This window comes from Heptranchias perlo, unplaced genomic scaffold, assembly GCF_035084215.1.
Source record: "Heptranchias perlo isolate sHepPer1 unplaced genomic scaffold, sHepPer1.hap1 HAP1_SCAFFOLD_53, whole genome shotgun sequence".
Taxonomy (NCBI): domain Eukaryota; kingdom Metazoa; phylum Chordata; class Chondrichthyes; order Hexanchiformes; family Hexanchidae; genus Heptranchias; species Heptranchias perlo.
In genome coordinates, this window is record NW_027139548.1 from 98,712 (window position 1) to 126,457 (window position 27,746).

A 27,746-nucleotide genomic window follows, 5' to 3' on the forward strand; every position below is an offset into this window, starting at 1 on the left:
GTCCGTCCCATTCCTGCATTTCAGTCCTCACCCCTTCCCCTCAATCCCAGAACCAGGAGAGGGTCCCGCTTGTCCTCACCTTGCACCCCACCAGCCTCCACATTCAACAGATCATCCTCTGCCCTTTCCCCCACCTCCAGCCCAATTTGGAGAGACCATACAGAGAGAGTGGAGGGGTGGAGAGAGGTGGTGGTGAGGTCGAGCTCGGTGCCTCCAGCCTACATGGGGAACCTGTTGTCATGTCTTCGGATGATATCACCGAGGGGCAGCATGTAGATGTGAAATAGGAGGGGTCCAAGGATAGATCCTTGGGGGTCTCCACAGGTAACGGGGTGAGGGTGGGAATAGAAACCATTGTAGGTGATTCTCTGGCTACGACTGGAGAGATCAGAATGGAACCAGGCGAGTGGAGTCCCACTCAGCTGGAGGACGGAGGAGAGGGGTTGGAGGAGGATGGTGTGGTCGACCATGTCAAAGGCTGCAGGCAGGTGGAGAAGGATGAGGAGAGATAGTTTACCACGGTCACAGTCACATAGGATGTCATTGGTGACTTTGATAAGGGTCGTTTCAATACTGTGGCAGGGACGGAAACCTGATTGGAGGGATTCAAACATGGAGTTGCAGGAAAGGTGGGAACGGATTTGGGAGGCGACTGTACGTTTAAGTGGATCGGGAGGTTAGAAATAGTTGGAAGGGCAGAGAGTTCAAAGTGGGTTTTTTGTGAAGGGGGTGATGACGGCAGATTTGAAAGAGAGGATAAGAGGTCGGCCATTTAGGGACAAAATGAGTAAAAAATATCTTCACTCAGAGGGTTGTGAATCTTTGGAATTCTCAACCCCAGAGGGCTGTAGATGCTCAGTCTTTGAGTATATTCAAGACTGAGATTCATATGGCAGTAATCGGGGATCTCAACTACCCTGATATTAACCGGGATAGAATCAGTGTAAAGGGTATTGAGGGTGCAGAATTCTTAAAATGCATTCAGGACAACAATTTTGGCCAGTACGTAGCAAGCCCAACAAGAGAGGGGACAGTTCTGGACTTAGTTTTGGGGAATGATTCTGGGCAGGTGGAAGGAGTATCAGTGGGAGAGCATTTTGGTGGTAATGATCATAATTCAGTTAGATTTGGGGTATTAATGGAAAAGGACAAAGATAGAACAGGAGTAAAAGTTTTCAATTGGGGAAAAGCGAATTTTACTGAGCAATTAAGTGATTTAGCAAAAGTGGACTGGAAACAGCTATTTGAAAGTAAATCAGTGTCAGAACAGCATTCAAGGAGGAGATAGTGGTGGTTCAGAGCAAATATGTTCCACAAAGAAAAAGGTGGGACTCCCAAATCTGGAGTCCCCTGAATGACAAGGAGCACACAGGGTAAGATCAGAGATTGGGCAGGGGGACATGGAAGCTGAACGTGAAACTGTTGACCCCGGGAAACATTGAGGAACTGACGAGGGATTACAAAGGTTGGAGAACCGTAAAGCCCCTCTTTGATTCCCCAGTGCACTGGTGGGAAGCCATCAAGGCGAACATCAAGAGGTTCTTCATCCTCAAAGGTGTTCAGAAGGCGAGAGAGAGGCAGAGGGAAACGTCCCGACTCCAGAAAAGCATGCAGAATCTTCTCCTGCTGCAGTCGATGGGGATCGATGTCGGGGAGGAACTCAGAGAGGTGAAGGACCAGCAAGCCTCGCTCTTTGCCTCCGAGGCCTCCAAGATCATCTTCCGGTCCAGAGTCCGCTCCGTGGAGCAGGACGAGACTTGCTCGCGCTTCTTCTTCCGAAAGGTGCACAGAGAGAGCTCTGTGATCAGCAGCCTGAGGGAAGAGGACGGCTCGGTCACGTCCTCGCTGCCCGACATACTGAGGATCTGCAAATCCTTTTATGCCGGACTGTACGACGTGAAGCCCACAGACAGCGCGGCCTCCCAGTCCTTCTTGTCGTCTATCACGGAGGTTCTAGACGACAGCAAGCGGGAGAGTCTGGATCACCCGCTAACTCTGGACGAACTGACAAAGGCCGTCCGATCCTTCGAGAAGAGTAAGACTCCCGGAAGCGACGGCTTACCGATGGAGTTGTACTCGGCTCTGTGGGACTGGATAGGCCCAGACCTGCTGGAAGTGTATGGGGGTATGCTTCTGGCAGGCAGCATGTCAGACTCCATGAGGAAAGGCATCATCACCCTCATCTACAAACGGATAGGGGAGAGGGAAGAAATCAAAAATTGGCGACCCATCTCACTACTTAACGTGGACTACAAAATTCTGTCCAAGGTCATCGCCAATCGGGTCAAGTCAGCCCTGGAGGTGGTGATCCACCCCGATCAGACCTGCACCGTACCCGGCAGGAAGATCTCTGATAGCCTGGCGCTACTCAGGGATACGATCGCCTACGTACAGGACAGGGGGGTGAACACCTGCCTGATCAGCCTGGACCAGGAGAAGGCCTTTGACAGAATATCCCACACGTACATGATGGACGTGCTCTCCAAAATGGGGTTTGGGGAGGGAATCCGCAATTGGAACCAACTGCTCTACACAAACATCAGTAGCGCAGTTTCAATCAACGGGTGGGAATCAGAAAGCTTTCCGATCAAATCTGGAGTCAGGCAGGGCTGTCCTCTCTCCTCCGTCTTGTTCGTGTGTTGCATCGAACCCTTTGCCGAGTCCATCAGGAGGGATGCGGGCATAAGAGGGGTGACGATCCCAGGCAGCGGAGGCACTCAGGTCAAGGCCTCCCTGTACATGGATGACGTCGCCGTCTTTTGCTCGGATCAGCTGTCGGTCCGCAGATTGATGAGCATCTGCGACCAGTTCGGACTGGCCTCGGGGGCCAGGGTAAATCGTAGCAAGAGCGAGGCCATGTTCTTTGGGAACTGGACCGACCGATCCTTTGTCCCCTTCACCGTCAGGTCGGATTACCTGAAGGTGCTGGGGATCTGGTTCGGGGGGGCCGGGGCGTGCACCAAAAACTGGGAGGAGCGTATCTCCAAGGTTAAGCAGAAACTGGGACTGTGGCATCAACGATCCCTCTCGATCGTGGGCAAGAACCTGGTCATCAGGTGCGAGGTGCTCTCGGTGTTGCTGTACGTGGCGCAGGTCTGGCCCATTCCTCGCTCCTGCGCCGCGACAGTCACCCGAGCCATCTTCCACTTTGTCTGGAGATCAAAAATGGACCATGTCCGCAGGGTCACGATGTACAAATCTCCAGAGAAAGGGGGGAAAGGCGTGCCCAACGTGGCCCTCATCCTGATGGCCACCTTTGTGTGCGGCTGCATCAAGCTGTGCATAGACCCTCGGTACACAAACACAAAGTGTCACTACGTGCTGAGGTTCTACCTGTCCCCGGTGTTGAGAAGGATGGGCCTGGCCACGCTGCCACGGAACGCTCCGTCCAGTTGGACCGTTCCGCCCCACCTGTCCTTCGTGGAAAGGTTTGTGCAGGAAAACACCTTTGACCACAAGGCGATCAGCAAGTGGTCCGCACGTAACGTCCTCGAGACCCTGCGGGAAAAGGAGATGATGGATTCTGTCGGTTGGTTCCCCGAGCAGACTGTCAATGTCATTTGGCAGAACGCCTCATCGCCAGAGCTCTCAAACAAGCACCAAGACCCAGCTCGGCTGGTGGTGAGAAGGGCCCTTCCCATCAGATCCTTCATGTACTCCCGGACTCTCAGCCCCACCGCGCGCTGTCCCCGAGGAGGCTGCGGTGGAGACGAGACCGTCACCCATCTCCTTCTAGAATGTGCCTTTGCAAAGAAGGTCTGGAGAGAGATGCAGTGGTATCTGTCCAGGTTCGTCCCGAGCAGTTCCGTAACACAGGACTCTGTGCTCTACGGGCTGTTCCCGGGGACACACACTGAGACGGACATCAACTGCTGCTGGAAGACCATCAACTCGGTGAAAGACGCCCTTTGGTCTGCCCGAAACCTGCTGGTCTTCCAGTGCAAGGAGCTGTCCTCGACCGAGTGTTGCAGACTGGCACATTCCAAGGTCCAGGACTACGTGCTCAGAGACACATTGAGGACGGGTGCGGCCGCCGCAAAGGCTCTGTGGGGAAAGGCAACCATTTAGAGCCTTCCCGCCATTGTATACCGAGGGGCTGCAATCAGGGAAAATCCCCCTCGGGCAGAATGTAAAATTCAAATTGCTGTAATGTACCTGTAATGAATCTGTAATGTACCAGAAATGAATCTGTAATCAATAATCTGTGTTGAGTATGATGCAATGAGACACCCCAGAGTGTCATGAACTGCAATTCTGTCCAATGTGTTCATTGAACTGTACTTGATGGAACCTGCAAATTGTATAATCTGTATTGTGTACGTTTGAAATGTGATATGACAACTGTTTGTATGTACTGCTGCAAATTGTTATGAATAAAGTATATTTTTTGAAAAAAAAAAATTCAGGGTAAGATAAGGCAGAAAAGGGAAGCTTATGTCAGACACCGAGAACTCAATACTACAGAAAGCCCAGAGGAGGATAGAAAGTGCAGGGGTGAAATTAAAAAGGAAATTAGGAAAGTAAAGAGAGGGCATGAAAAAATACTGGCAAGTAAAATCAAGGGAAACCCAAAGATGTTTTATAAATACATTAGTTTATGCAAAGCAGCCACAGTAATTAACATATTTCCATTCTATTAAAGTTTATTCCCATTTCAATATTTTGTGAACAAAATGATTTTTCTCGATTTTTTTAAGAAAACAATGTGATTGCCAGTTGAAAAGACGATCCGAGCTGATAATTTAAAAAGTTACCTCCACTCACCACAAATGTGAAGGGTACGAGTCGGATAGACCACAGTGTGTCAGGGTGGATCTCTTTAACTTTGCGCAGTGGCAGTATCGTAGCCGATGAGGTTGAACTGAGGTGTGATTATTGCTTATTGAAAACTTTTCCCAATTCCTCGCTATGCTGACTTGAAATATAGTCGGTAATGGCAATTTTTGATAGTCTCTGTGGAGACTGCTTCTTTAAACAAAAATAGATTAAAGTCAACAATCGTTTCCACTGCTGTCGACTGCAGGCAGATATCAATGGACTGGGCAGAAAAGTGGCAAATGGAGTTCAATCCGGAGAAGTGTGAGGTAATGCATTTGGGGAGGGCAAACAAGGCAAGTGAGTACACAATAAATGGGAGGATACTGAGAGGTGTAGAGGGAGTGAGGGACCTTGGAGTGCATGTCCACAGATCCCTGAAGGTAGCAGGACAGGTAGATAAGGTGGTTAAAAAGGCATATGGGATACTTTCCTTTATTAGCCGAGGCATAGAATATAAGAGCAGGAAGGTTATGCTGGAACTGTATAAAACACTAGTTAGGCCACAGCTTGAGTACTGTGTACAGTTCTGGTCACCACATTACAGGAAGGATGTGATTGCACTGGAGAGGGTGCAGAGGAGATTTACGAGGATGTTGCCAGGACTGGAGAATTTTAGCCATGAGGAAAGATTGGATAGGCTGGGGTTGTTCTCTTTGGAACAGAGGAGACTGAGGGGAGATTTAATTGAGGTGTATAAAATTATGAGGGGCCGAGATAGAGTGGATAGGAAGGACCTATTTCCCTTAGCAGAGAGGTCAGTAACCAGGGGGCATAGATTTAAAGTAATTGGTAGAAGGATTAGAGGGGAGCTGAGGAGAAATGTTTTCACCCAGAGGGTGGTGGGGGTCTGGAACTCACTGCCTGAGAGGGTGGGAGAGGCAGAAACCCTCAAGTCATTTGAAAGGTGTTTGGATGTGGACTTGAAGAGCCGTAACCTACAAGACTGTGGACCAAGAGCTGGAAAGTGGGATTAGGCTGGATGGCTCTTTTTCGGACAGTACAGACACGATGGGCCGAATGGCCTCCTTCTGTGCCTGAACTTCTCTGATTCTGTGATAGATTTTTGGACTCTAAGGGAATCAAGGGATATGGGGATCAGGTGGGAAAGTGGAGTTGAGGTCAAAGATCAGCCATGATCTGATTGAATGGTGGAGCAGGATCGAGGGGCCGAATGGCCTACTCCTGCCCCTATTTCTTATGTTCTTATCTCAGGTCAGAGGATAGTGTTTGAAACTGTATCTTTAATATCTTAATATAGAAATACTTTTGAATTTAGTATTTAATTTCTCAATATGGATACATTTTTGGATTTCATGCAGTCGGTTTTAAATGGGTAATGAGTGTGAGTTTGATATTGTATTAAATCTGTCCCTCTGTGAACCTCTGTATAATTATACTGTGTCTTTCAGTCTGATAGTGTATGAGATTTTTGGACTGGGATGTAATGTGTAGCACAGTCTGCACTAATGGAATTGGCCCTGAATCTTTCAGTCTGACATTGTATGTGATTTTCAGACTGTGTGTAATGTCCAGCTCTCGGTCCATTAATGGAATCGATAATGTGTCTTTCAATGTCACACTATGGGTGTGTTCTGAACTGGTATCTAGTTTGTATCTCAGTTTACAATATTTCTCCGCATCTCTCTACCTGATCGTGTCGGTGAGTTCTGGATATGAATGTAATTTGTCTCTCACCCATCACCCATCTCCTTCTGGAATGTGCCTTTGCAAAGAAGGTCTGGAGAGAGATGCAGTGGTATCTGTCCAGGTTCGTCCCGAGCAGTTCCGTAACACAGGCCTCTGTGCTCTACGGGCTGTTCCCGGGGACACACACTGAGACGGACATCAACTGCTGCTGGAAGACCATCAACTCAGTGAAAGACGCCCTTTGGTCTGCCCGAAACCTGCTGGTCTTCCAGTGCAAGGAGCTGTCCTCGACCGAGTGTTGCAGACTGGCACATTCCTAGGTCCAGGATTACGTGCTCAGGGACACACTGAGGACGGGTGCGGCCGCCGCAAAGGCTCTGTGGGGAAAGGCAACCGTTTAGAGCCTTCCCGCCATTGTATACCGAGGGGCTGAAATCAGGGAAAATCCCCCTCGGGCAGAATGTAAAATTCAAATTGATGTAATGTACCTGTAATGAATCTGTAATGTACTGTAATGAATCTGTAATCAATAATCTGTATTGAGTGTAATGTAATGAGACACCCCAGAGTGTCATGAACTGTAATTCTGTCCAATGTGTTCATTGAACTGTACTTGATGGAACCTGCAAATTGTATCATCTGTATTGTGTACGTTTGGAATGTGAGATGAGAACTGTATTTTATGGATTGCTGCAAATGTTATGAATAAAGTATATTTTTTGAAAAAAATACAGAGAGATATTAGTCGATTAAATGAATGGGCAAAATTGTGAGAGATGGATTTCAATATCGGCAAGTGTGAGGTCATCCACTCTGGACCTAAAAAGGATAGAATTAGATCAGAGTACTTTCGAAATGGGGAAAAGCTCGAAACAGTGGAGGTCAAAAGAGACTTAGGGGTCCATGTCCATCGATCATTAAAATATCATGGACAGGTACAGAAAATAATCTGAAAGGCTCATGGAATGCTGGCCTTTATATCTGGAGGACTGGAGTACAAGGGGGTAGAAGTTATGCTACAGCGATACAAAGACCTGGTTAGACCACACCTGGAGTACTTAGAGAGGGTGCAGAAGAGATTTAGATTGATTCCAGGGATGCAGAAGAGATTTGCTCGAATTGTTCCAGGGATGAGGGACTTCAGTTACGTGGATAGACTGGAGAATCTGGGATTGTTCTCCTTGGAACAGAGACGGTTGAGAGGAGATTTGATCGAGGTGTTCAAAATCATGAAGGGTCCAGACAGAGTAGATAGAGAGAAACTGTTCCCATTGGTGGAAGGGTCAAGATCCAGAGGACAGAGATTTAAATTGATTGGCAAAAGAACCAAAGGCGACATGAGGAAAAACCTTTTATACACAGCGAGTGGTTAGGATCTGGAATGCACTGCCCGAGGGGGTGGTGGAGGCAGATTCAATCATGGCCTTCAAAAGGGAACTGGATAAGTACTTGAAAGGAAAAAATTTGCAGGGCTACGGGGATAGGGCGGGGGAGTGGGACGAGCTGGATTGTTCTTACATAGAGCCAGCATGGACTCAATGGGCCGAATGGCTTCCTTCCGTGCTGTAACCTTTCTATGATTCTATTCCGTGATTCTATTGTGTTCAGTTCTGGGCACCGTACCTTAGGAAGGATATATTGGACTTGGAGGGAGTGCAGCGTAGATTTACTAGAATGATACCCGGACTCTAAGAGTTAAATTACGAGGAGAGATTACACAAACTAGGGTTGTATTCCCTGGAATTTAGAATATTAAGGGGAGATTTGATCAAAGTTTTCAAGATATTAAGGGGAACTGATAGGGTGGATAGAGAGAAACTATTTCCGCTGGTTGGGGAGTCCAGGACTAGGGGACGGAGTCTAAAAATTAGAGCCAGGACTTTCAGGAGTGAAGTGAGGAAACACTTCTACACACAAAGGGTGGGAGAAGTTTGAAATGTTTTAGGAACTCGATTGTTAATTTTCAAGCTGAGATTGGTAGATTTTTGTGAACCAAAGGTATTAAGGGAGATGGGATTAAGTGACAGATCAGCCATGATCTCACTGAATGGTGGACCACACTCGAGGGGTGAAAGGATCTCCTCCTGATCCAATGTTCCTACGAGATGAGCTCCAGGTACATTTTGTGAGACGAAACACCAGACGTAATGTTCTGTTAAATTGGTGTATAAAACCTGCTGGTCTTCCAGTAGAAGGAGCTGTCCATGGCCGAGTGTTGCCGACTGGCACAATCCAAGGTCCAGGAGTACGTGCTGTGGGACGCACTGAAGCAAAGGCTCGATGGGGAAAGCCCACAGTGTAGGGCCATCCCACCTTTGTATTGTACACCATGGATTATAAGAAATGGACTGTGTTTGAATTGTAATACTGGGAGCGTATTGTGGACCATCTGTTTGAATTGTGTTGAACTGTATTGCTTTGGAATTGTGATATTTCCATTGAACTGTGTGTATCCTTCAATTCAAGGAGGGGCCCAGCGCTGTGTGTAATTTATTCACGGCAAGACGGAGTCCCGTGCATGTGTTTGAGCAAAAGAGGAAGTTCTCTCGTGTCCGTCCCATTCCCGCATTTCAGCCCTCACCCCTTCCCCTCAATCCCAGAACCAGGAGAGGGTCCCCCTTGTCCTCACCTTGCACCCCACCAGCCTCCACATTCAACAGATCATCCTCTGCCCTTTCCCCCACCTCCAGCACAATGTCATCACCAAACACCTTCCCCTCCCCTCACCGTCAGCATTCCGAAGGGACCGCTCCCCCCGCGACCCCCTGGTCCACTCATCCATCACCCCCAACACCTGCTCGCCTTCCCCACACACCTTGCCTTGTGAGCGCAGGAGATGCAACACCTGCCCTTTCACCTCCTCCCTTCCCACCGTCCAGGGCCCCAAACACTCCTGATTTCCTTGTCCTTCTTTCAGTTTCCTCCACTGGATTCACTGCTCACCATCCGGGTCTCCTCTACATTGGGGAGGCCAAACACAGATTGGGGTCATCACTCCACTGAACATCTCCGTCCAGTCTGCAAGCCTGACCCTGAGCTTCCGGTCACTTCCCATTTTAATTCCCCGTCCCACTCCCACTCTGACCTCTCTGTCCTCGGCCTCTTCCAATGAAGCTCAATGGAAGCTCGAGGAACAGCACCTCATCTTTCCATTGGACACTTTACAACCTTCTGGACTCAACACTGATTTCAATAACTTCAGATCAGAACCACTGCTCCCATTTTTTCGGACAGCAGGTGCTGTGAATGGTTCTTCTGTTCCCATTTCCCCCTCCTCCAGACCAATCTTTTGTTCCTTTACTTGTCCCATTCCCGCCCTCCTTGCCTTGCACCATCATCCCTTCTGTCATTTAATCACTTCTGCCCTCCACCCTCTCACAGACCCTCCCTTTTGTTCTTTCCTCCTCTCCTCCCTCCTTTCCCTCACTCTGGACTTACTTCAAAACTGTTTAATCTTGAACTTCTTCCAGTTCTGACGAAGGGTCTTTGAGCTGAAACATTAACTCTGTTTCTCTCTCCACAGATGCTGCCTGACCTGCTGAGGATTTACAGCATTTTCTGTTTTTACTTCAGATTTCCACCATCCGCAGTATTTTGCTTTTGAGGAAGTTCTCATTCCCTGTCAATATTCAGTGTTTTTAGTTTATGCAAAGCAGCCGTAGTAATTAACATATTTCCGTTCTATTATTGTTTATTCCCATTTCAATCTTTTGCGAACAAAATGATTTTTCTCGATTTTTTTAAGAAAACAATGTGATTGCCAGTTGAAAAGACGATCCGAGCTGATAATTTAAAAAGTTACCTCCACTCACCACAAATGTGAAGGGTACGAGTCGGATAGACCACAGTGTGTCAGGGTGGATCTCTTTAACTTTGCGCAGTGGCAGTATCGTAGCCGATGAGGTTGAACTGAGGCGTGATTATTGCTTATTGAAAACTTTACCCAATACCCCGCTATGCTGACTTGAAATATAGTCGGTAATGGCAATTTTTGATAGTCTCTGCGGAGACTGCTTCTTTAACCGAAAATAGTTTGAAGTTGACAATCTCTTCAAGTTGTTTCTGTTGCTGTAATGATTAGTTTGTGTTGGTGTGTTGAATGTTGCTTTGACGATCCAGCTGCCAATGGTGGTGTTCAGGGATGGTCCAGAGTTGGAGGAGCGCAGGGTTCCTGGAGGGTTGTGGGGCTGGAGGAGGCGACGGAGCCTGGGAGGGTCAAGGCCATGGATTCGCACACAAGGATGAGAATGTTAAAACTGAGGAGTTGGGGGGTTTTTGGGTGAACGGTCAGGATACGGGCAGCAGAGTTTTGGATGAGCTCAAGTTTATGGAGGGTGGACGATGGGAGACCGGCCAGGAGAACATTGGAATAATCAAATCTGGAGGGAACAAAAACATGGATGAGGGATTCAGCAGCAGGTGGGCTGGGGCAGGGATTGAGACAGGTGATATTATGGAGATGGAAGTGGGTGGTTTTGGGGATGGAGTGAATATGTGATTGGGAATCTCAGTTCAGGGTTAAATCGGATTCTGTTGTTGCAAACAGTCTGATTCAGCCTTAGACAGTGGCCAGGGAGTGTGATGGAATCGGGGGAGAGGGAACGGAGTTTGTGAATGGGCCAATGACAATGGCTTCAGTCTTTGTAATGATTAATTGGAGGAAATTACAACTGATTCAAGATTGGATGTCAGACCAGCAGCCTGACCATACAGAGAGAGTGGAGGGGTGGGGAGAGGTGGTTGTGAGGTCGAGCTCGGTGCCTCCAGCCTACATGGGGAACCTGTTGTCATGTCTTCGGATGATGTCACCGAGGGGCAGCATGTAGATGTGAAATAGGAGGGGTCCAAGGATAGATCCTTGGGGGACTCCACAGGTAACAGGGTGAGGGTGGGAATAGAAACCATTGTAGGAGATTCTCTGGCTACGACTGGAGAGATCAGAATGGAACCAGGCGAGTGGAGTCCCACTCAGCTGGAGGACGGAGGAGAGGGGTTGGAGGAGGATGGTGTGGTCGACCATGTCAAAGGCTGCAGACAGGTGGAGAAGGATGAGGAGAGATAGTTTACCATGGTCACAGTCACATAGGATGTCATTGGTGACTTTGATAAGGGTCGTTTCAATACTGTGGCAGGGACGGAAACCTGATTGGAGAGATTCAAACATGGAGTTGCAGGAAAGGTGGGAACGGATTTGGGAGGCGACTGTACGTTTAATTGGATCGGGAGGTTAGAAATAGTTGGAAGGGCAGAGGGGTCAAGGTGGGTTTTTTGTGAAGGGTGTGATGACGGCAGATTTGAAAGAGAGGATAAGAGGTCGGCCATTTAGGCACAAAATGAGTAAAAATATCTTCACTCAGAGGGTTGTGAATCTTTGGAATTCTCAACCCCAGAGGGCTGTAGATGCTCAGTCGTTGAGTATATTCAAGACTGAGATTCATATGGCAGTAATCGGGGATCTCAACTACCCTGATATTAACCGGGATAGAATCAGTGTAAAGGGTATAGAGGGTGCAGAATTCTTAAAATGCATTCAGGACAACATTTTTGGTGAGCACATAGCAAGCCCAACAAGAGAGGGGACAGTTCTGGACTTAGTTTTAGGGAATGATTCTGGGCAGGTGGAAGGAGTATCAGTGGGAGAGCATTTTGGTGGTAATGATCATAATTCAGTTAGATTTGGGGTATTAATGGAAAAGGACAAAGATAGAACAGGAGTAAAAGTTTTCAATTGGGGAAAAGCGAATTTTACTGAGCTGAGAAGTGATTTAGCAAAAGTGGACTGGAAACAGCTATTTGAAAGTAAATCAGTGTCAGAACAGCATTCAAGGAGGAGATAGTGGTGGTTCAGAGCAAATATGTTCCACAAAGAAAAAGGTGGGACGCCCAAATCTCGAGTCCCCTGAATGACAAGGAGCACACAGGGTAAGATAAGGCAGAAAAGGGAAGCTTATGTCAGACACCGAGAACTCAATACTACAGAAAGCCCAGAGGAGGATAGAAAGTGCAGGGGTGAAATTAAAAAGGAAATTAGGAAAGTAAAGAGAGGGCATGAAAAAGTAGTGGCAAGTAAAATCAAGGAAAACCCAAAGATGTTTTATGAATACATAAAGAACAAGAGGATAACTCAGGAAAGAGTAGGGCCTATTAGAGACCAAAAAGGTAAACTGTGTGTGGAGGTGGAAGATGTGGGTTTGGTTCTTAATGAATACTTTGCATCTGTCTTCACAAAAGACGGGGACGATGCAGAGATTGTAATTAAGGAGGAGGAGTGTGAAATATTGGATGGAATAAACATAGTGAGAGAGGAAATGTTCAGGGGATTAGCATCGTTGAAAGTGGATAAATCACCAGGGACGGATGAAATGTATCCCAGGCTGTTAAGAAAAGCAAGGGAGGAAATAGCGGAGACTCTGACCATCATTTTCCAATCCTCACTGGATACAGGCGTGGTGCTGGAGGATTGGAGGACTGCTAACCATTGTATTGATGTTTAAAAAGGCAGAAAGGGATAGACCGAGTAATTACAGGTCAGTCAACGTAATCTCAGCAGTGGGCAAATTACTGGAATCAATTCTGAGGGCCAGTGTTAATCATCATTTAGAAAGGCACGGATTAATCAAGGACAGTCAGCATGGATTTGTCGAGGGAAGTTCGTGTCTGACTAACTTGATTGAATTTTTTGAACAGGTAATAAAGAGGGTCGATGAGGGTAAAGCATTTTTTTTATTCATTCATGGGATGCGGGCGTCGCTGGCGAGGCCGGCATTTATTGCCCATCCCTAATTGTGCTCGAGAAGGTGGTGGTGAGCCGCCTTCTTGAACTGCTGCAGTCCGTGTGGTGAAGGTTCTCCCACAGTGCTGTTAGGAAGGGACTTCCAGGATTTTGACCCAGCAACGATGAAGGAACGGCCGATATATTTCCAAGTCGGGATGGTATGCGACTTGGAGGGGAACGTGCAGGTGGTGGTGTTCCCATGTGCCTGCTGCCCTTGTCCTTCTAGGTGGTAGAGGTCGCGGGTTTGGGAGGTGCTGTCGAAGAAGCCTTGGCGAGTTGCTGCAGTGCATCCTGTGGATGGTACACACTGCAGCCACTGTGCGCCGGTGGTGAAGGGAGTGAAAGTTTAGGGTGGTGGATGGGATGCCAATCAAGCGGGCTGCTTTGTCCTGGATGGTGTCGAGCTTCTTGAGTGTTGTTGGAGCTGCACTCATCCAGGCAAGTGGAGAGTATTCCATCACACTCTTGACTTGTGCCTTGTAGATGGTGGAAATGCTTTGGGGAGTCAGGAGGTGAGTCACTCGCCGCAGAATACCCAGCCTCTGACCTGCTCTTGTAGCCACAGCATTTATGTGGCTGGTCCAGTTAAGTCTCTGGTCAATGGTGACCCCCAGGATGTTGATGGTGGGGGATTGGGATTGGGCGATGATAATGCCGTCGAATGTCAAGTGGGGCGCGGGTGGAGGGTTTGGGCAGTGTTTAGACTCTCTCCTGTTGGAGATGGTCATTGCCTGGCACTTGTCTGGCGCGAATGTTACTTGCCACTTATGAGCCCAAGCCTGGATGTTGTCCAGGTCTTGCTGCATGCGGGCTCGGACTGCTTCATTATCGGAGGGGTTGCGAATGGAACTGAACACTGTGCAATCATCAGCGAACATCCCCATTTCTGACCTTATGATGGAGGGAAGGTCATTGATGAAGCAGCTGAAGATGGTTGGGCCTAGGACACTGCCCTGAGGAATTCCTGCAGCAATGTCCTGGGGCTGAGATGATTGGCCTCCAAAATCACTACCATCTTCCTTTGTGCTAGGTATGACTCCAGCCACTAGAGAGCTTTCCCCCAGATTGCCATTGACTTCAATTTTACTCGGACTCCTTGGTGCCACACTCGGTCAAATGCTGTCTTAATGCCAAGGGCAGTCACTCTCACCTCACCTCACCTCTGGAATTCAGCTCTTTTGTCCATGTTTGGTCCAAGGCTGTAATGAGGTCTGGAGCCGAGTGGTCCTGGCGCAACCCAAACTGAGCATCGGTGAGCAGGTTATTGGTGAGTAAGTGCTGCTTGATAGCACTGTCAATGACACCTTCCATCACTTTGCTGATGATCGAGAGTAGACTGATGGGTGGTAATTGGCCGGATTGGATTTGTCCTGCTTTTTGTGGGCAGGACATACCTGGGCAATTTTCCACATTGTCAGGTAGATGCCAGTGTTGTAGATGTACTGGAACAGTTTGGCTAGAGGCGCAGCTAGTTCTGGAGCACAAGTCTTCAGCAATGCAGCTGGGATGTTGTCGGGGCCCATCGCCTTTGCTGTATCCAGTGCACTCAGCCGTTTCTTGATACCACGTGGAGTGATTCGAATTGGCTGAAGACTGGCTTCTGTGATGGTGGGGATATCGGGAGGAGGCTGAGATGGATCACCCACTCGACACTTCTGGCTGAAGATGGTTGCAAACGCTTCAGCCTTGTCTTTTACACTCACGTGCTGGACTCTGCCATCATTGAGGATGGGGATGATTACAGAGCCTCCTCCTCCCGTTAGTTGTTTAATTGTCCACCACCATTCATGACTGGATGTGGCAGGACTGCAGAGCTTTGATCTGATCCGTTGGTTGTGGAATTGCTTAGCTCTGTCTATAGCATGTTGCTTCCGCTGTTTAGCATGCATGTAGTCCTGAGTTGTAGCTTCACCAGGTTGGCACCTCATTTTTAGGTACACCTGGTGCTGCTCCTGGCATGTTCTTGCATACTCCTCATTGAACCAGGGTTGATCCCCTGGCTTGTTGGTAATGGTAGAGTGAGGAATATGCCGGGCCATGAGATTACAGATTGTGCTGGAACACAATTCTGTTGCTGCTGATGGCCCACAGCACCTCATGGATGCCCAGTTTTGAGCTGCTAGATCTGTTCTGAATCTATCCCATTTAGCACGGTGGTAGTGCCACACAACACGTTGGATGGTATCCTCAGTGCGAAGACGGGATTTCATCTCCACAAGGACTGTGCGGTGGTCAATCCTACCAATACTGTCATGGACAGATCCATTTGCGACAGGTAGATTGGTGAGGACGAGGTCAAGTAAGTTTTTCCCTCGTGTTGGTTCGCTCACCACCTGTTGCAGGCCCAGTCTAGCAGCTATGTCCTTCAGGACTCGGCCAGCTCGGTCAGTAGTGGTGCTACCGAGCCACTCTTGGTGATGGACATTGAAGTCCCCCACCCAGAGTACATTGTGTGCCCTTGCTACCCTCAGTGCTTCCTCCAAGTGGTGTTCAACATGGGGGAGGACTGATTCATCAGCTGAGGGAGGACGGTAGGTGGTAATCAGCAGGAGGTTTCCTTGCCCATGTTTGACCTGATGCCATGAGATTTCATGGGGTCCAGAATCAATGTTGAGGACTCCCAGGGCCACTCCCTCCTGACTGTATATCACTGTACCGCCACCTCTGGTGGGTCTGTCCTGCCGGTGGGACAGGACATACCCAGGGATGGTGATGGAAGAGTCTGGGACGTTGGCTGAAAGGTTTGATTCTGTGAGTATGGCTATGTCAGGCTGTTGCTTGACTAGTCTGTAGGACAGCTCTCCCAATTTTGGCACAAGTCCCCAGATGTTAGTGAGAAAGACTTTGCAGGTCGACTGGGTTTGGATTTGCCTTTGTCATGTCCAGTGCCTAGTGGTCCAATGCCGGGTGGTCCGTCCGGTTTTATTCTTATTGTAACTTTCTGTAGCAAGATTGTACAACTGAGTGGCTTGCTCGGCCATTTCAGAGGGCGATTAAGAATCAACCACATTGCTGTGGGTCTGGAGTCACATATAGGCCCAGACCGGGTAAGGACGGCAGGTTTCCTTCCCTGAAGGACCAGATGGGTTTTTACGACAATCCGGTAGTTTCATGGCCATCATTACTGATACTAGTTTTTATATTCCAGATTTTATTTAATTTATTGAATTTAAATTCCCCAGCTGCCTTGGCGGGATTTGAACTCATGATTCCGGATTATTAGACGACAGATATTCACAAACTGTGAGGGATTCCTGTTAATAATAATAAAAACAGAGGCCTCCAGTAAATGATAATATACTCACATGCGTCCCTTGTAAATCTGAGCAGTCTCAGAGACTCAGTGTCAGATCAAATATCAGAATGTCACCTTTGCCAAGTTAATACACTTCAGCACACCTTCCATCAAGAGAATCATTGTTAATGAGCGCTGTTACATTTTGATGTAACATGTTGTAACATCAACACATTCAAAGTCACCCCAATAAATATTAACACGTTCAACATAAATCCCAGTCAGTATTAAATAGAGTTTTAACTTTCAATGCACGGTGAAAATGGGAGATGTAAAAGATGCTATCGATCCCGAGTAAAAGTTCAACATTTCTCCTTTGGAATTGACTTCCTAAGATACTGAATCACCAAATCCCCAAACGACCCAGTAGATCTAGCTGACGAAATAGCCAAACTGCCCAAGCACCAAACGTTCCACAAAAGTTCATAGCAACAGAAAATGAACAGCCACTGCCCATCAGCCCAGCCGGGGTGAGTACAATAGACATTATTTTGGACTCTAAGGGAATCAAGGGATATGGAGATCGGGCAGGAAAGCGGAGTTGAGGTCGAAGATCAGCCATGATCTGATTGAATGTCGGAGCAGGCTGGAGGGGCCGAATGGCCTACTCCTGCTCCTATTTCTTATGTTCTTAAAAGGAAATCGGGCGAGGACTAAAATGCGCTGATGATTCACTATGAGCTCGTCCCATGATAAAGGTGAGGAGCAATTGGACACCCAATACCCCAAACAAACGCTGATCCTGAACTGGCTCGGGACTGCAGAGGAGAACAGGGCTCCAAACTGAGCTAACCTCCAAATCCAGCACCGTAAACTAATCCAGCACCCAAGCTGACTAGAGACACGAGCGAATCCGGCCATCCAAAGCAAACTCAAAATATAAAAATAACTCCCTATTTCGAAGCGATACAGAACGAGTAACTGAATGAACACTCCCCACATTGGCTCAACACCTCCAACTGATCCAGATGTTTGAAAATGGCCCAGCGCTTTGAATTGATTGAAAGCACCAAATGACCCTGGACTCTGAACTAATGGGAAACACCAAAATCACCCAGTACCCAAATTGAACCAGGACTCTGAACTAACGGAGAACACAAAAATAACCCAATCTCCACACTGTCCCAGCCCGGGCCGCTCGTTTTCTCTCTCGAAACATTGAAAGAACTTCCTCACCGATTTGTGCAACTGAGGGCTGGCTGCATTCTCAATCGGCGATGAAGTAGGTTCAGGACGATTGTAGAACTGAGGAAACTGCATGACTCTCTTGTCTGAGCCACTGGGTCAGCAAAAGAAACCATTAGTTAATGAGACTGCAATACATGAAAATATTTTTCAAGAAATTTCAAGTGTGATGCAACGCCTGTGGGATGAGCTGGTGAGTTGGAAATTGTTATATTTTGTGTATATCAGGCACAATGCAGATAGTGTCAGGGACTGGGAAATATGGGGTTGTGCTTTTAGTTTTTCTTTGCTTTTTTAATAAGGCCCCCAGGATGGGAAAATATTCCAGGGTGCCCTGTGACGTAAGATGTATGGCAGGAGGTACCTGGAATGGGGGATTAGTACAGGGGTCCCTGGGATGGGAGTTAATGCGGGGTGTCTCTGGGATGCGAGATGTATTCAGGAGGGCTCCAGGATGAGGAAATAATTACAAGGTGACCGCGGGATGGGAAATTATTACAGGGGATCCCTGGGATATGAAATGTATTACAGGCGGTCCCTGGGATGTGAAATATATTACAGGGGGTCCTTGGGATGTGATATGTATTACAGGGGGTCCCTGGGATGTGAGATGTATAATAGGGGGCCCTGGGATGTGATATGTATTACAGGGGGGCCCTGGGATGTGAGATGTATTACAGGGATCCCAAGGATGTGAGATGTATTACAGGGGGCCCTGGGATGTGAGATGTATTACAGGGGTCCCTGGGATGTGAGATGTATTACAGGGGTCCCTGGGATGTGAGATATATTACAGGGGGTCCCTGGGATGTGAGATGTATTACAGGGGTCCCTGGGATGTGAGATGTATTACAGGGGTCCCTGGGATGTGAGATGTATTACAGGGGTCCATGGGATGTGAGATATATTACAGGGGGTCCCTGGGATGTGAGATGTATTACAGGGGGTCCCTGGGATGTGAGATGTATTACAGGGGTCCCTGGGATGTGAGATGTATTACAGGGGTCCCTGGGATGTGAGATGTATGAGAGGGGTCCCTGGGATGAGAGATGTATTACAGGGGTCCCTGGGATGTGAGATGTATTACAGTGACCCCTGGGATGTGAGATGTATTACAAGTGTCCCTGGGATGTGAGATGTATTACAGGGGTCCCTGGGATGTGAGAGGTATTACAGGGTTCCCTGGGATGTGAGATGTATTACAGGGGTCCCTGGGATGTGAGATGTATTACAGGGCTCCATGGGATGTGAGATGTATTACAGGGGTCCCTGGGATGTGGGGTGTATTACAGGGCTCCATGGGATGTGAGATATATTACAGGGGTTCCTGGGATGTGGGGTGTATTACAGGGTCCCTGGGATGTGAGATGTATGACAGGGGGCCCCTGGGATGTGAGATGTATTACAAGGCTCCATGGGATGTGAGATGTATTACAAGGGGCCCCTGGGATGTGAGATGTATTACAAGGCTCCATGGGATGTGAGATGTATGACAGGGGTCCCTGGGATGTGAGGTGTATTACAGGAATCCCTGGGAGGTGAGATGTATTACAGGGGTCCATGGGATGTGAGATGTATTACAGGGGGTCCCTGGGATGTGGGGTGTATTACAGGGGTCCCTGGGATGTGCTATTTATTACAGCGGGGTCCCTGGGATGTGAGATGTATTACAGGGTCCCTGGGATGTGGGGTGTATCACAGAGGTCCCTGGGATGTGAGGTGTATTACAGGGATCCATGGGATTTGAGATGTATTACAGGGTTCCCTGGGATGTGAGATGTATTACAGGCGATCCAAGGAACGTGCTATGTGTTACAGCGGGTCCCTGGGATGTGAGGTGTATTACAGGGTTCCTTGGGATGTGAGATGTATCATAGGGGGTCCCTGCGATGTGGGGTGTATTACAGGGGTCCCTGGGATGTGAGATGTATTACAGGTGTCCCTGGGATGTGAGATGTATTACAGGGGTCCCTGGGATGTGGGGTGTATTACAGGGTTCCCTGGGATGTGAGATGTAATACAGGGGGTCCCTGGGATGTGAGATGTATTACAGGGCTCCATGGGATGTGAGATATATTACAGGGGTCCCTGGGATGTGGGGTGTATTACAGGGCTCGAAGGGATGTGAGATGTATTACAGCGGTCCCTGGGATGTGGGGTGTATTACAGGGAGTCCCTGGGATGTGAGATGTATTACAGGGTCCCTGGGATGTGCGGTGTATTACAGGGGTCCCTGGGATGTGAGATGTATTACAGGCTCCCTGGGATGTGAGGTGTATTACAGGGGTCCCTGGGATGTGAGATGTATTACAGGGATCCCTGGGATGTAGGGTGTATTACAGGGGGCCCCTGGGATGTGGGGTGTATTACAGGGGGTCCCTGGGAAGTGAGATGTATTACAGGGGGACCCTGGGATGTGAGATGTATTACAAGGGTCCCTGAGTTGTGAGATGCATTGCAGGGGATCCAAGGGATGCGCGATGTATTACACTGGTCCCTGGGATGTGAAATGTATTACAGGCGATCGAAGGAATGTGCTATGTATTGCAGGGGGTCTCTGGGATGTGAGGTGTATTACAGGGTTCCCTGGGATGTGAGATGTATTACAGGGGGTCCCTGGGATGTGAGATGTATTACAGGGGTCCCTGGGATGTGCAGTGTATTACAGGGGTCCCTGGGATGTGAGATGTATTACAGGGGTCCCTGAGATGTGGGGTGTATAACAGGGGTCCCTGGGATGTGATATGTAATACAGGGGGTCCCTGGGATGTGAGATGTATTACAGGGCTGCATGGGATGTGAGATATATTACAGGGGTTCCTGGGATGTGGGGTGTATTACAGGGGGACCCTGGGATGTGAGATGTATTACAGGGCTCCATGGGATGTGAGATGTATTACAGGGGTCCCTGGGATGTGGGGTGTATTACAGGGGGTCCCTGGGATGTGCGATGTATTACAGGGTCCCTGGGATGTGAGATGCATTACAGGGGGTCCCTGGGATGTGAGATGTATTACAGGGGTCCCTGGGATGTGAGATGTATCACAGGCGATCCAAGGAATGTGCGATGTATTACAAGGGGTCCCTGGGATGTGAAATTTATTGCAGGGGGTCCATGGGATGTGAGATGTATTACAGGGGGCCCTGAGTTGTGAGATGTATTGCAGGGGATCCAAGGAATGTGCTATGTATTGCAGGGGGTCTCTGGGATGTGAGGTGTATTACAGGGTTCCCTGGGATGTGAGATGTATTACAGGGTTCCCTGGGATGTGAGATGTATTACAGGGTTCCCTGGGATGTGAGATGTATTACAGGGTTCCCTGGGATGTGAGATGTATTACAGGGGGTCCCTGGGATGTGAGATGTATGACAGGGTTCCCTGGGATGTGAGATGTATTACAGGGGTCCCTGGGATGTGAGATGTATTACAGGGGGTCCCTGGGATGTGAGATGTATTACAGGGTTCCCTGGGATGTGAGATGTATTACAGGGTTCCCTGGGATGTGAGATGTATTACACGGTTCCCTGGGATGTGAGATGTATTACAGGGGTCCCTGGGATGTGAGGTGTATTACAGGGGTCCCTGGGATGTGAGATGTCTTACAGGGTTCCCTGGGATGTGGGGTGTATTACAGGGGGTCCCTGGGATGTGGGGTGTATTACAGGGGGTCCCTGGGAAGTGAGATGTATTACAGGGGTCCCTGGGATATGAGATTTATTACAGGGGTCCCTGGGATGTGAGATGTATTACAGGGGGTCCCTGGGATGTGAGATGTATTACAGGGTTCCCTGGGATGTGAGATGTATTACAGGGGGTCCCTGGGATGTGAGATGTATTACAGGGATCGCTGGTGGGTGAGATGTATTACAGGGTCCCTGGGATGTGAGATGTATTACAGGGTTCCCTGGGATGTGGGGTGTATTACAGGGGGTCCCTGGGATGTGGGGTGTATTACAGGGGGTCCCTGGGAAGTAAGATGTATTACAGGGGGACCCTGGGATGTGAGATATATTACAAGGGTCCCTGAGTTGTGAGATGTATTGCAGGGGATCCAAGGAATATGCTATGTATTGCAGGGGGTCTCAGGGATGTGAGGTGTATTACAGGGTTCCCTGGGATGTGAGATGCATTACAGGGGGTCCCTGGGATGTGAGATGTATTACAGGGCTCCATGGGATGTGAGATGTATTGCAGGGGGTCACTGGGATGTGAGATGTATTACAGGGGGTCCCTGGGATGTGAGATGTATTACAGGGCTCCATGGGATGTGAGATGTATTACAGGGGTCCCTGGGATGTGGGGTGTTTTACAGGGGGTCCCTGGGATGTAAGATGTATTACAGGGTCCCTGGGATGTGAGATGCATTACAGGGGCTCCCTGGGATGTGAGTGGTATTACAGGGGTCCCTGGGATGTGAGATGTATTACAGGGGTCCCTGGGATGTGAGATGTATTACAGGGGTCCCTGGGATGTGAGATGTATTACAGGGGTTCCTGGGATGTGGGGTGTATTACAGGGGGTCCCTGGGATGTGAGATGTATTACAGGGTTCCCTGGGATGTGAGATGTATTACAGGGTTCCCTGGGATGTGAGATGTATTACACGGTTCCCTGGGATGTGAGATGTATTACAGGGGTCCCTGGGATGTGAGGTGTATTACAGGGGTCCCTGGGATGTGAGATGTCTTACAGGGTTCCCTGGGATGTGGGGTGTATTACAGGGGGTCCCTGGGATGTGGGGTGTATTACAGGGGGTCCCTGGGAAGTGAGATGTATTACAGGGGTCCCTGGGATATGAGATTTATTACAGGGGTCCCTGGGATGTGAGATGTATTACAGGGGGTCCCTGGGATGTGAGATGTATTACAGGGTTCCCTGGGATGTGAGATGTATTACAGGGGGTCCCTGGGATGTGAGATGTATTACAGGGATCGCTGGTGGGTGAGATGTATTACAGGGTCCCTGGGATGTGAGATGTATTACAGGGTTCCCTGGGATGTGGGGTGTATTACAGGGGGTCCCTGGGATGTGGGGTGTATTACAGGGGGTCCCTGGGAAGTAAGATGTATTACAGGGGGACCCTGGGATGTGAGATATATTACAAGGGTCCCTGAGTTGTGAGATGTATTGCAGGGGATCCAAGGAATATGCTATGTATTGCAGGGGGTCTCAGGGATGTGAGGTGTATTACAGGGTTCCCTGGGATGTGAGATGCATTACAGGGGGTCCCTGGGATGTGAGATGTATTACAGGGCTCCATGGGATGTGAGATGTATTGCAGGGGGTCACTGGGATGTGAGATGTATTACAGGGGGTCCCTGGGATGTGAGATGTATTACAGGGCTCCATGGGATGTGAGATGTATTACAGGGGTCCCTGGGATGTGGGGTGTTTTACAGGGGGTCCCTGGGATGTAAGATGTATTACAGGGTCCCTGGGATGTGAGATGCATTACAGGGGCTCCCTGGGATGTGAGTGGTATTACAGGGGTCCCTGGGATGTGAGATGTATTACAGGGGTCCCTGGGATGTGAGATGTATTACAGGGGTCCCTGGGATGTGAGATGTATTACAGGGGTTCCTGGGATGTGGGGTGTATTACAGGGGGTCCCTGAGATGTGAGATGTATTACATGGCTCCATGGGATGTGAGATGTATTGCAGGGGTCCATGGGATGTGGGGTGTATTACAGGGGTCCCTGGGATGTGAGATGTATTACAGGGGTCCATGGGATGTGGGGTGTATTACAAGGCTCCATGGGATGTGAGATGTATTACAGGGGTCCCTGGGATGTGGTGTGTATTACAGAGGTCCCTGGGATGTGAGGTGTATGACAGGGATCCCTGGGAGGTGAGATGTATTACAGGGGATCCAAGGGATGTGCGATGTATTGCAAGGGGCCCCTGGGATGTGGGGTGTATTACAGGGGTCCCTGGGATGTGCTGTTTATTACAGCGGGTCCCTGGGATGTGAGATGTATTACAGGGTCCCTGGGATGTGGGGTGTATTGCAGAGGTCCCTGGGATGTGAGGTGTATTACAGGGATCCCTGGGATGTGAGATGTATTACAGCGGTCCCTGGGATGTGGGGTGTATTACAGGGGTCCCTGGGATGTGAGATGTATTACAGGGCTCCCTGGGGTGTGCGGTGTATTACAGGGGTCCCTCGGATGTGAGATGTATTACAGGGGTCCCTGGGATGTGAGATGTATTACAGGGGTCCCTGGGATGTGGGGTGTATTACAGGGGTCCCTGGAATGTGGGATGTAATACAGGGGGTCCCTGGGATGTGAGATGTATTAAAGGACTCCATGGGATGTGAGATATATTACATGGGTCCCCGGGACGTGGGGTGTATTACAGGGCTCCAAGGGATGTGAGATGTATTACAGGGGTCCCTGGGATGTGGGGAGTATTACAGGGAGTCCCTGGGATGTGAGATGTATTACAGGGTCCCTGGGATGTGGGGTGTATTACAGAGGTCCCTGGGATGTGAGGTGTATTACAGGGGTCCCTGGGATGTGAGATGTATTACAGAGATCCCTGGGATGTAGGTTATATTACAGGGGGCCCCTGGGATGTGGGGTGTATTACAGGGGGTCCCTGGGAAGTGAGATGTATTACAGGGGGACCCTGGGATGTGAGATGTATTACAGGGATCCCTGGGAAGTGAGATGTATTACAGGGGTACCCTGGGATGTGAGATGTATTACAGGGGTCCTTGGGATGTGAGATGTATTACAGGGGTCCCTGAGATGTGGGGTGTATAACAGGGGTCCCTGGGATGTGATATGTAATACAGGGGGTCCCTGGGATGTGAGATGTATTACAGGGCTCCATGGGATGTGAGATGTATTGCAGGGGGTCACTGGGATGTGAGATGTATTACAGGGGGTCCCTGGGATGTGAGATGTATTACAGGGCTCCATGGGATGTGAGATGTATTACAGGGGTCCCTGGGATGTTGGGTGTTTTACAGGGGGTCCCTGGGATGTAAGATGTATTACAGGGTCCCTGGGATGTGAGATGCATTACAGGGGCTCCCTGGGATGTGAGAGGTATTACAGGGGTCCCTGGGATGTGAGATGTATTACAGGGGTCCCTGGGATGTGAGATGTATTACAGGGGTCCCTGGGATGTGGGGTGTATTACAGGGGGTCCCTGAGATGTGAGATGTATTACAGGGCTCCATGGGATGTGGGATGTATTGCAGGGGTCCATGGGATGTGGGGTGTATTACAGGGGTCCCTGGGATGTGAGATGTATTACAGGGTTCCATGGGATGTGGGGTGTATTACAAGGCTCCATGGGATGTGAGATATATTACAGGGGTCCCTGGGATGTGGGGTGTATTACAGAGGTCCCTGGGATGTGAGGTGTATTACAGGGGTCCCTGGGATGTGGGGTGTATTACAAAGGTCCCTGGGAAGTGCTGTTTATTACAGCGGGTCCCTGGGATGTGAGATGTATTACAGGGTCCCTGGGATGTGGGGTGTATTGCAGAGGTCCCTGGGATGTGAGGTGTATTACAGGGATCCCTGGGATGTGAGATGTATTGCAAGGGGCCCCTGGGATGTGGGGTGTATTATAGGGGTCCCTGGGATGTGCTGTTTATTACAGCGGGTCCCTGGGATGTGAGATGTATTACAGGGGTCCCTGGGATGTGCTGTTTATTACAGCGGGTCCCTGGGATGTGAGATGTATTACAGGGTCCCTGGGATGTGAGATGTATTACAGCGGTCCCTGGGATGTGAGATGTATTACAGGGCTCCCTGGGGTGTGCGGTGTATTACAGGGGTCCCTGGGATGTGAGATGTATTACAGGGGTCCCTGGGATGTGAGATGTATTACAGGGGTCCCTGGGATGTGGGGTGTATTACAGGGGTCCCTGGGATGTGAGATGTAATACAGGGGTCCCTGGGATGTGAGATGTATTAAAGGACTCCATGGGATGTGAGATGTATTACAGGGTTTCCTGGGATGTGGGGAGTATTACAGGGAGTCCCTGGGATGTGAGATGTATTACAGGGTCCCTGGGATGTGGGGTGTATTACAGAGGTCCCTGGGATGTGAGGTGTATTACAGGGGTCCCTGGGATGTGAGGTGTATTACAGGGTTCCTTGGGATGTGAGATGTATCATAGGGGGTCCCTGCGATGTGGGGTGTATTACAGGGGTCCCTGGGATGTGCGGTGTATTACAGGGGTCCCTGGGATGTGAGATGTATTACAGGTGTCCCTGGGATGTGAGATGTATTACAGGGGTCCCTGGGATGTGGGGTGTATTACAGGTTTCCCTGGGATGTGAGATGTAATACAGGGGGTCCCTGGGATGTGAGATGTATTACAGGGCTCCATGGGATGTGAGATATATTACAGGGGTCCCTGGGATGTGGGGTGTATTACAGGGCTCGAAGGGATGTGAGATGTATTACAGCGGTCCCTGGGATGTGGGGTGTATTACAGGGAGTCCCTGGGATGTGAGATGTATTACAGGGTCCCTGGGATGTGCGGTGTATTACAGGGGTCCCTGGGATGTGAGATGTATTACAGGCTCCCTGGGATGTGAGGTGTATTACAGGGGTCCCTGGGATGTGAGATGTATTACAGGGATCCCTGGGATGTAGGGTGTATTACAGGGGGCCCCTGGGATGTGGGGTGTATTACAGGGGGTCCCTGGGAAGTGAGATGTATTACAGGGGGACCCTGGGATGTGAGATGTATTACAAGGGTCCCTGAGTTGTGAGATGCATTGCAGGGGATCCAAGGGATGCGCGATGTATTACACTGGTCCCTGGGATGTGAAATGTATTACAGGCGATCGAAGGAATGTGCTATGTATTGCAGGGGGTCTCTGGGATGTGAGGTGTATTACAGGGTTCCCTGGGATGTGAGATGTATTACAGGGGGTCCCTGGGATGTGAGATGTATTACAGGGGTCCCTGGGATGTGCAGTGTATTACAGGGGTCCCTGGGATGTGAGATGTATTACAGGGGTCCCTGAGATGTGGGGTGTATAACAGGGGTCCCTGGGATGTGATATGTAATACAGGGGGTCCCTGGGATGTGAGATGTATTACAGGGCTGCATGGGATGTGAGATATATTACAGGGGTTCCTGGGATGTGGGGTGTATTACAGGGGGACCCTGGGATGTGAGATGTATTACAGGGCTCCATGGGATGTGAGATGTATTACAGGGGTCCCTGGGATGTGGGGTGTATTCCAGGGGGTCCCTGGGATGTGCGATGTATTACAGGGTCCCTGGGATGTGAGATGCATTACAGGGGGTCCCTGGGATGTGAGATGTATTACAGGGGTCCCTGGGATGTGAGATGTATCACAGGCGATCCAAGGAATGTGCGATGTATTACAAGGGGTCCCTGGGATGTGAAATTTATTGCAGGGGGTCCATGGGATGTGAGATGTATTACAGGGGGCCCTGAGTTGTGAGATGTATTGCAGGGGATCCAAGGAATGTGCTATGTATTGCAGGGGGTCTCTGGGATGTGAGGTGTATTACAGGGTTCCCTGGGATGTGAGATGTATTACAAGGTTCCCTGGGATGTGAGATGTATTACAGGGTTCCCTGGGATGTGAGATGTATTACAGGGTTCCCTGGGATGTGAGATGTATTACAGGGGGTCCCTGGGATGTGAGATGTATGACAGGGTTCCCTGGGATGTGAGATGTATTACAGGGGTCCCTGGGATGTGAGATGTATTACAGGGGGTCCCTGGGATGTGAGATGTATTACAGGGTTCCCTGGGATGTGAGATGTATTACAGGGTTCCCTGGGATGTGAGATGTATTACACGGTTCCGTGGGATGTGAGATGTATTACAGGGGTCCCTGGGATGTGAGGTGTATTACAGGGGTCCCTGGGATGTGAGATGTCTTACAGGGTTCCCTGGGATGTGGGGTGTATTACAGGGGGTCCCTGGGATGTGGGGTGTATTACAGGGGGTCCCTGGGAAGTGAGATGTATTACAGGGGTCCCTGGGATATGAGATTTATTACAGGGGTCCCTG

General features: G+C 49.4%; 2 non-coding genes across 2 annotated transcripts; both read left to right on the plus strand.

The window, feature by feature from the left end:
- The first annotated feature begins 4,821 nt into the window (after positions 1 to 4,821).
- LOC137315066 (U4 spliceosomal RNA) lies at positions 4,822 to 4,962 on the plus strand. Its single transcript, XR_010961273.1, has one exon. It is a non-coding gene; the product is annotated as a U4 spliceosomal RNA (small nuclear RNA).
- Positions 4,963 to 10,334: 5,372 nt separating this feature from the next.
- On the plus strand, positions 10,335 to 10,475 carry LOC137315072 (U4 spliceosomal RNA). The gene has a single exon (XR_010961279.1). It is a non-coding gene; the product is annotated as a U4 spliceosomal RNA (small nuclear RNA).
- Positions 10,476 to 27,746: the final 17,271 nt, after the last annotated feature.